The 7,597-nt window shown below is 43.6% G+C and overlaps 1 non-coding gene across 1 annotated transcript; it reads right to left on the bottom strand.

Moving 5' to 3' along the window:
• Nucleotides 1–7,239: 7,239 nt before the first annotated feature.
• Trnaa-cgc (transfer RNA alanine (anticodon CGC)) lies at nucleotides 7,240–7,312 on the bottom strand. The gene has a single exon. It is a non-coding gene; the product is annotated as a tRNA-Ala (tRNA).
• Nucleotides 7,313–7,597: the final 285 nt, after the last annotated feature.

The following is a 7,597-nucleotide window of genomic DNA, read 5'->3' as shown; positions in this document are numbered from 1 at the left end:
GACAGGATGATAGGACATCTGCTAAGACATGAGGGAATGACTTCCACGGTACTACAAGGAGCTGTAGAGGGCAAAAACTGTAGAGGAAGACAGAGATTGGAATACGTCAAGCAAATAATTGAGGACGTAGGTTGCAAGAGCTACTCTGAGATGAAAAGGTTAGCACAGGAAAGGAATTCGTGGCGGGCCGCATCAAACCAGTCAGTAGACTGATGACCAAAAAAAAAAAAAAAAAAAAGAACTACCGCTAAGCCATCCGCCAGGACGGTTTGAAACTTCATCGACAAACAGACCAAACATAAAATGTGAAGCACTGAGAAGGACGTTGTCCGTCCCGATAGCTGAATGGTCAGCGTGAGGGACTGCTGTCCTGAGGGGCCCAGGTTCGATTCCCGGATGGCTCGGGGATGTTTCTCCGCTCAGGGACTAGGTGTTGTGTTGTCTTCATCATCATTTGATCCCCACCCGGCGCGCAGGTCGCCCAATGTGGCGTCGAATGTGCACCAAGCGGCCAAACCTGCCCCGTAACGGGCCTCCCGGCCAATGACGCCAATCGCTGATTTCCATTTCCACAAGGACGTTTGTCTATGTATATTAATGTCTTTTTAAAAAATGTGAGGAATTACTAATTGAACGAACCTCGTAAGAGAAATCAGAGCTCGGACAGAAAGATTTATGTACGCGTTTTTGGAGCGTGCATTTCGAGTGTGGAACGGTAGAGAAATAGTTTGTAAGTGGTGCGATGTACCGTCTGCCAGGCACTTAATTGCGATTAAAAGAGTAATCATTTCGATGTAGATGTAAATGTATTCGGGGGCTAATGGATTCTTCTCGCTGCTCATCTCCCTTAACCTGTATTTTTCTACATGTAGCCCAAGCTTCCATTAATGGCGCCAACTAGAAATTTTACCTGAGTCATCTTGCATCCTGCTACAGTCACCACAGCATCATCAGCAAACAGCCACAGATTACTCTCATACTGCCAGCCATTTACTCTGGAAGTGATTCACATGTTATCTTCCTTGCAGCTAACAGATTAGTATTGTGTTTTTTTAAACACTCTCTTTCATTTTAAATACATGGTCGCCTTAACAAAGTAGGTTTGAAGAAACTACTTAGAGCAGAAACCCTCCACTTCAGGACAGCACACGTCCCAGAACTCTTCCCCAGTAAAATTTCACTTTAGAGTTAATATAAAATATCATAGCACAAATGTCTTCTGCTGAGTTACATCGTATAACATTTGCTGCGGTCGATCTATTAAATGCTCACAGTTCTAACTTTGCAATGCGATCACTTTCACTGGATGTTACTTCAGTGAAGGTATGCTACCGACTAGGTCTTTGTGCGCTGCAGTGTGCGCTGATGTTTCACGCTTTCCAGGTCATCAGTGCATTCCCACGTTAGACATACATCATTATCGATAACATTAAGGGTGAAATTATACCCTTACCTTTACAATATCGTTTGATTTATCGCTTTGCAATTTATATTGCTACAATGCCAAGTTGTAAATAAATTTGTAGCAAATAATCTAAGCAAATATTTTACAAATATATAGAAGAAGAATTTGAAAGTATTTTGTTGTCACGTTAAAGTTAATTTGTATATATTCGTTACAAGTGGCTTGTATCAATTACGAAAATTTCCTACCTTCTTTAGATTTCTTCTATACCTAACAAGAATTTAGAGAGGCACAGGAAAGTGTCAAATATATTGTACTCTGATTTACTTCCTAATAATTATCTTTAGAAAAATTACTACCTGCTTACTACATTTTGATGTTAAATAGTATTATCGCTCTACTATATAAAGACTTTAATCAGTCTAACTTTTCATGTCTTTCAATCATTTTACAGCTGCTCCAGTTGTATATGTGAAGTGATGTGGTCAATTATACAGTTTTCTATTTGTAGTAGCTCTTGCCGACAGTTAACTACTGTACTATCTTATGCACTGTCCAGACTTAAATGTATAATCTAGATACATTTTCGAAGCGGTGACCGTTATATATCAGTAAAATCGTAATCAATGATACTCCACAAAAACACCAAGTTAAACTTTAAATTTCTGACAGCACTTTAGAATAATTCATCATGGACGAATTTACGTTCTTGCTTCACGCAGCTTGCTATTGGGCCATTTTTGTTTGTTGCACACTTAATATTTTGCATTTTCAATCCTTTATTTACCGCACTGAACTTTCTTCTTCGTTTATTGGCTCGTGTTTTTGCAGCGAGTTTGGTGCTCGTGTTTCTTGGAGTCCGAAGACTGGTTTGATGCAACTAACTATGCTACTACATTGAAGCGACAAAGAAACTGTGATAGGCGTGAGTATTCAAATACAGAGATTGTGTAAACAGGCAGAATACGGCACTGCGGTCGGCAACGTATCCATAAAACAGCAAGTGTCTCACGCCGTTGTCAGATCGGTTACTGCTGCTACACTGGTAGGTTATCAAGTTTTAAGTGAGTTTGAAAGAGGTGCTACAGTCGGTGCACAAGCGATGGGACACAGTATCTCCGAGGTAGCGATGAAGTGGGGACTTTCGGGAATCCGGTAAAACATCAAATCTCCGACGTCGCTGCGGCCGGAAAAAGATCCTGCAAGAACAGGACCAACGACGACTGAAGAGAATCTTTTAACGACATTAGTGCAATCGTTCCGCAAATTGCTGCAGATTTCAATGCTGGGCCATCAACAAGTGTCAGCTTGCGAAACGTTTAACGAAACATCATCGATATGGACTTTCGGAGCCGAACTCCCACTCGTGTATCCTTGATGACAGCACGACGCAAAGCTTTACGCCTCGCATGGGCCAGTCAAAACCGACACTGGTCTTTTGATGACTGCAAACGTTGCCTGGTCGGACGAGTCTTGATTCAAACTGTATCGAGCGAAAGGACGTATACGGTGACAACCTCGTGTATGGAGACAACGTCATGAATCCATTGACCCTGCATGTCAGCAGGGGATTGTTCGAGCTGGCGGAGACTCTGAAGTGGTGTGGAGCGCGTGCAGTTGAAGTGATTTGGGACCCCTGGTACGTCTAGATACGACTCTGACAGGTGACAAGTACGTAAGCGCCCTGTCTGATCACCTGGATCCATTCATGTCCGTTGTCATTCCGATGGCCTTCGGAAATTCTAGCAGTACAATGTGACACCCCACACGTCAAGTATTGCAACAGGGTGGCTCCAGAAACACTCTTCTGAGTTGAGACACTTCCGCTGACCACCAAACTTCCCTGATATGAACATTATTGAGCATATCTGGGATACCTTGCTACGTGCGATTAAGAAGAGATCTCCACGCCCTCGTAGTCTTACAGATTTATGGACAGCCCTACATGATTCATGGTGTCAGTTCCGTCCAGTACTGCTTCAGACATTATTCGAGTCCATGCCACGTCGTGTTGCGACACTTCTGCCTGCTCGTTGGGGCACTCAACGATATTAGGTAGCTGTTCCAGTTTCTTTTGATCTACAGGGTATATGCTGTTGCGGGCCTATTCATCTCTGAATAACTGCTGCAACCTATACACTTCTGAATCTGTTTACTTTATTCATCTATGGGTCTCCCTCAATGAATTCTACTCCTCCCCCTCCCAGCCTTCTTCCCTCCAGTATTAAATTGGTGTCCAAGGAATAGAAAAGAAACTGAAATCACTCAACAGAGGAAAATCCTCAGAACCTGACGGGATACCAATTCGATTCTACACAGAGTACGCGAAAGAACTTGCCCCCCTTCTAACAGCCGTGTACCGTAAGTCTCTAGAGGAACGAAAGGTTCCAAATGACTGGAAAAGAGCACAGGTAGTCCCAGTCTTCAAGAAGGGTCGTCGGGCAGATGCGCAAAACAATAGACCTATATCTTTGATGTCGATCTGTTGTAGAATTTTAGAACATGTTTCTTTGCTCGCGTATCATGTCGTTTCTGGAAACCCAGAATCTACTCTGCAGGAATCAACATGTATTCCTGAAACAGCCATCGTGTGAGACCCAACTCGCTTTATTTGTTCATGAGACCCAGAAAATATTAGATACAGGCTCCCAGGTGGATGCCATTTTCCTTGACTTCCGGAAGGCGTTCGATACAATTCCGCACTGTCGCCTGATAAACAAAGTAAGTGCCTACAGAATATCAGACCGGCTGTGTGGCTGGATTGAAGAGTTTTTAGTAAACAGAACACAGCATTTTGTTCTCGATGGAGAGACGTCTACAGACGTTAAAGTAACCTCTGGCATGCCACAGGGGAGTGTTATGGGACCATTGGTTTTCACAATATATATAAATGACCTAGTAGATGGTGTCGGAAGTTCCATGCGGCTTTTCGCGGAGGATCCTGTAGTATACAGAGAAGTTGCAGCATTAGAAAATTGCTCCGAAATGCAGGAAGATCTGCAGCGGATAGGCACTTGGTGCAGGGAGTGGCAACTGACCCTTAACATAGACAGATGTAATGTATTGCGAATACACAGCGGATAGGCACTTGGTGCAGGGAGTGGCAACTGACCCTTAACATAACAGATGTAATGTATTACGAATACATAGAAAGAAGGATCCTTTACTGTATGATTATATGATAGCGGAAAAAACACTGGTAGCAGTTACTTCTGTAAAATAACTGGGAGTATGCGTGCGAAGCGATTTGAAATGGAATGATAATATAAAATTAATTGTTGGTAAGGCGGGTACCAGTTTGAGATTCACTGGGAGAGTCCTTAGAAAATGCAGTCCATCAACAAAGGAGGTGGCTTACAAAACACTCGTTCGACCTAAACTTGAGTATTGCCCATCAGTGTGGGATCCGTACCAGGTCGGGTTGACGGAGGAGATAGAGAAAATCCAAAGAAGAGCGGCGCGTTTCATCACAGAGTTATTTGGTAAGAGTGGTAGCGTTACGGAGATGTTTAGCAAACTCAAGTGGCAGGCTCTGCAAGAGAGGGGCTCTGCATCGCGGTGTAGCTTGCTGTCCAGGTTTGGAGACGGTGCGTTTCTGTATGAGGTATCGAATATATTGCTTCCCCCTACTTACACCTCCCGAGGAGATCACGAATGTGAAATTAGAGAGATTCGAGCGCGCACGGTGGCTTTCCGGGAGCCGTTCTTCCCGCGGACCAAACGTGACTGGAACAGGAAAGGGAGGTAATGACAGGGGCACGTAAAGTGCCCTCCGCCACACACCGTTGGGTGGCTTGCGGAGTATAAATGTGGATGTAGATGTAGATCCTTTTATGTCTCAGAATGTGTGCTGTCAATCGATCCCGTAGTTTGGTCAAGTTGTGCCACAAATGCTTTGTCTCCACAATTCTAACCAATACTTCGTCATTAGTTACATGAGCGACCTACCTGATCTTCAGTATTCTTCTGTAGCACCACATTTCGAAAGTTTTTATTCTCATCTTATCTAAACAGTTTGTCGCCGATGTTTCACTTTCATACACGGCTACACTCCTGACAAATGCTTCCAGAAAAGACTTCCGAACACGTGAATCTATTTTCGATGTTAAAAATTTCTCTTCTTCGGAATTCCTTTCTTGCCAGTGCCAGCCTCTACTTCGGCCCTCATCAGTTATTGTGCTGCCCAGGTAGCAAGTGTCTCGTTTCCTAATCTAATTCCCTCAACATCTCTTGGTTTAATTCGATTACATTCCATTGTTCTTGTTTTATTTTGGTTGATGTTCATTTGATACCCTTCTCTCAAGATAATGCCCATTACATTCAAGTGCTTTTCCATGTCCTTTGCTGCCTCTCACAGAATTACATCATCTGCCAACCTCAAAGTTTTTGTTTCTACTCGCTGACCTTGTACTCCCAGTTTTTCTTTGGTTTCCTTTACTGCTTCCGCAGCTCGTGGTCATGCGGTAGCGATCTCGCTTCCCATGTCCGAGTTCCCGGGTTCGATTCCCGGCGGGGTCAGGGATTTTCTCTGCCTCGTGTTGACTGGGTGTTGTGTGATGTCCTTAGGTTAGTTAGGTTTAAGTTCTAGGGGACTGATAACCATAGATGTTAAGTCCCATAGTGCTCAGAGCCATTTGAACCATTTTTTTCCTTCACTGCTTGTTCAGTGTACAGATTGAAGGACGTCGCGGATAAGCTACAACCCTCTCTCACTCCCTTCTCAACCATTACTTCCCTTCTCATGCCCCTCAACTCTTATAACTGCCGTCTGGTTTCTGCGCAAGTTGTAAATAGCCTTTAGTTCTCTGTATTTTACCCCAGATACCTTCAGAATTTCAAAGGGGGTACTCCAGCCAATACTATCTAAAGCTCTCTCTAAGTGTGCAAATCCTTTAAACATCGGTTTCCCTTTCAGAAGCTATCTTCTAAGGTAAGACGTTGGATCAGTATTGACTTGCGTGCTCCTTCATTTCTCCATAATGCAAACTGATATTCCCCGAGGTCGGCTTCTACAAATTTTTCCGTTCTTCTGTAAAGAAGTATTTTGCAATCATGATTTATTAAGCTGATGGTTCTGTCATTTTCACTCCTATCAGCAACTGCTCCTTTTTTTAGGTTCGAATTACAACATTCTTCTTGAAGCCTGAAGGTATATAGCCTGTCTCATACATCTTGCACTCCATCAGGGAGGCCGGCCGAAGTGGCCGAGCGGTTCTAGCGCTTCAGTCTGGAACTGCGCGACCGCTACGGTCGCAGGTTCGAATTCTGCCTCGGGCATGGATATGTGTGATTTCCTTAGGTTAGTTAGGTTTAAGTAGTTCTAAGTGCTAGTGGACTGATGACCTCAGAAGTTAAGTCCCATAGTGCTCAGAGCCATTTGAACCATTTTTGAACCAGCTGGAAGACATTTGTCATGGCTGGCTCTCCCAAGGCTATCAGCAGTTCTGACGGATGTCGCATGCTTCCTGGTCCCTGTTTCGAATTAGATCTTTAAGAGCTTCGTCAGTTTCTTCTCACAGTTTCGTACCTCCCATCTGATTTTCATCTACCTTCTCTTTTATTTCTATAATATTGCCTTCAAGTTTATTTCCGTTGTATAGACAGACTGTATATTCCTTTCACCTGTTAGCTTTCCCTTCTTTGCTTAGGACTCGTTTAGTGGTGGTGGTGGTGGTTAGTGTTTAATGTCCCGTCGACAACGAGGTCATTAGAGACGGAGCGCAAGCTCGGGTTAGGGAAGGATTGGGAAGGAAATCGGCCGTGCCCTTTCAAAGGAACCATCCCGGCATTTGCCTGAAACGATTTAGGGAAATCACGGAAAACCTAAATCAGGATGGCCGGAGACGGGATTGAACCGTCGTCCTCCCGAATGCGAGTCCAGTGTGCTAACCACTGCACCACCTCGCTCGGTACTTGTTTAGTATCTGAGCTTTTGATAGTCAAGTAGTTTCTTCGCTTTTTCACGAAGGCCTCTTTAATTGTCCTGTAGGTGGTTTCTATCTATCTCCTTGTACTCGTATAAGCTTCTAAATCCTTACATTTGTCTTCTAGCCATTCCTGCGTAGTAATTTTGCGCCTCTTGTCACTCTCATCTTTTTAACCGTTTGTATTTCCTATTGCCTACATAATTTGCTGAATTTTTACATTTTCTCCTTTTTGTCAATTAAATTCGATAATCTTGTGTTATTGAAG

The sequence above is a fragment of the Schistocerca serialis genome, chromosome 9 (assembly GCF_023864345.2).
Source record: "Schistocerca serialis cubense isolate TAMUIC-IGC-003099 chromosome 9, iqSchSeri2.2, whole genome shotgun sequence".
Lineage (NCBI taxonomy): Eukaryota > Metazoa > Arthropoda > Insecta > Orthoptera > Acrididae > Schistocerca > Schistocerca serialis.
Note: the sequence above shows the minus strand (reverse complement) of the source record. Positions and strands in the feature narration are given on the sequence as shown.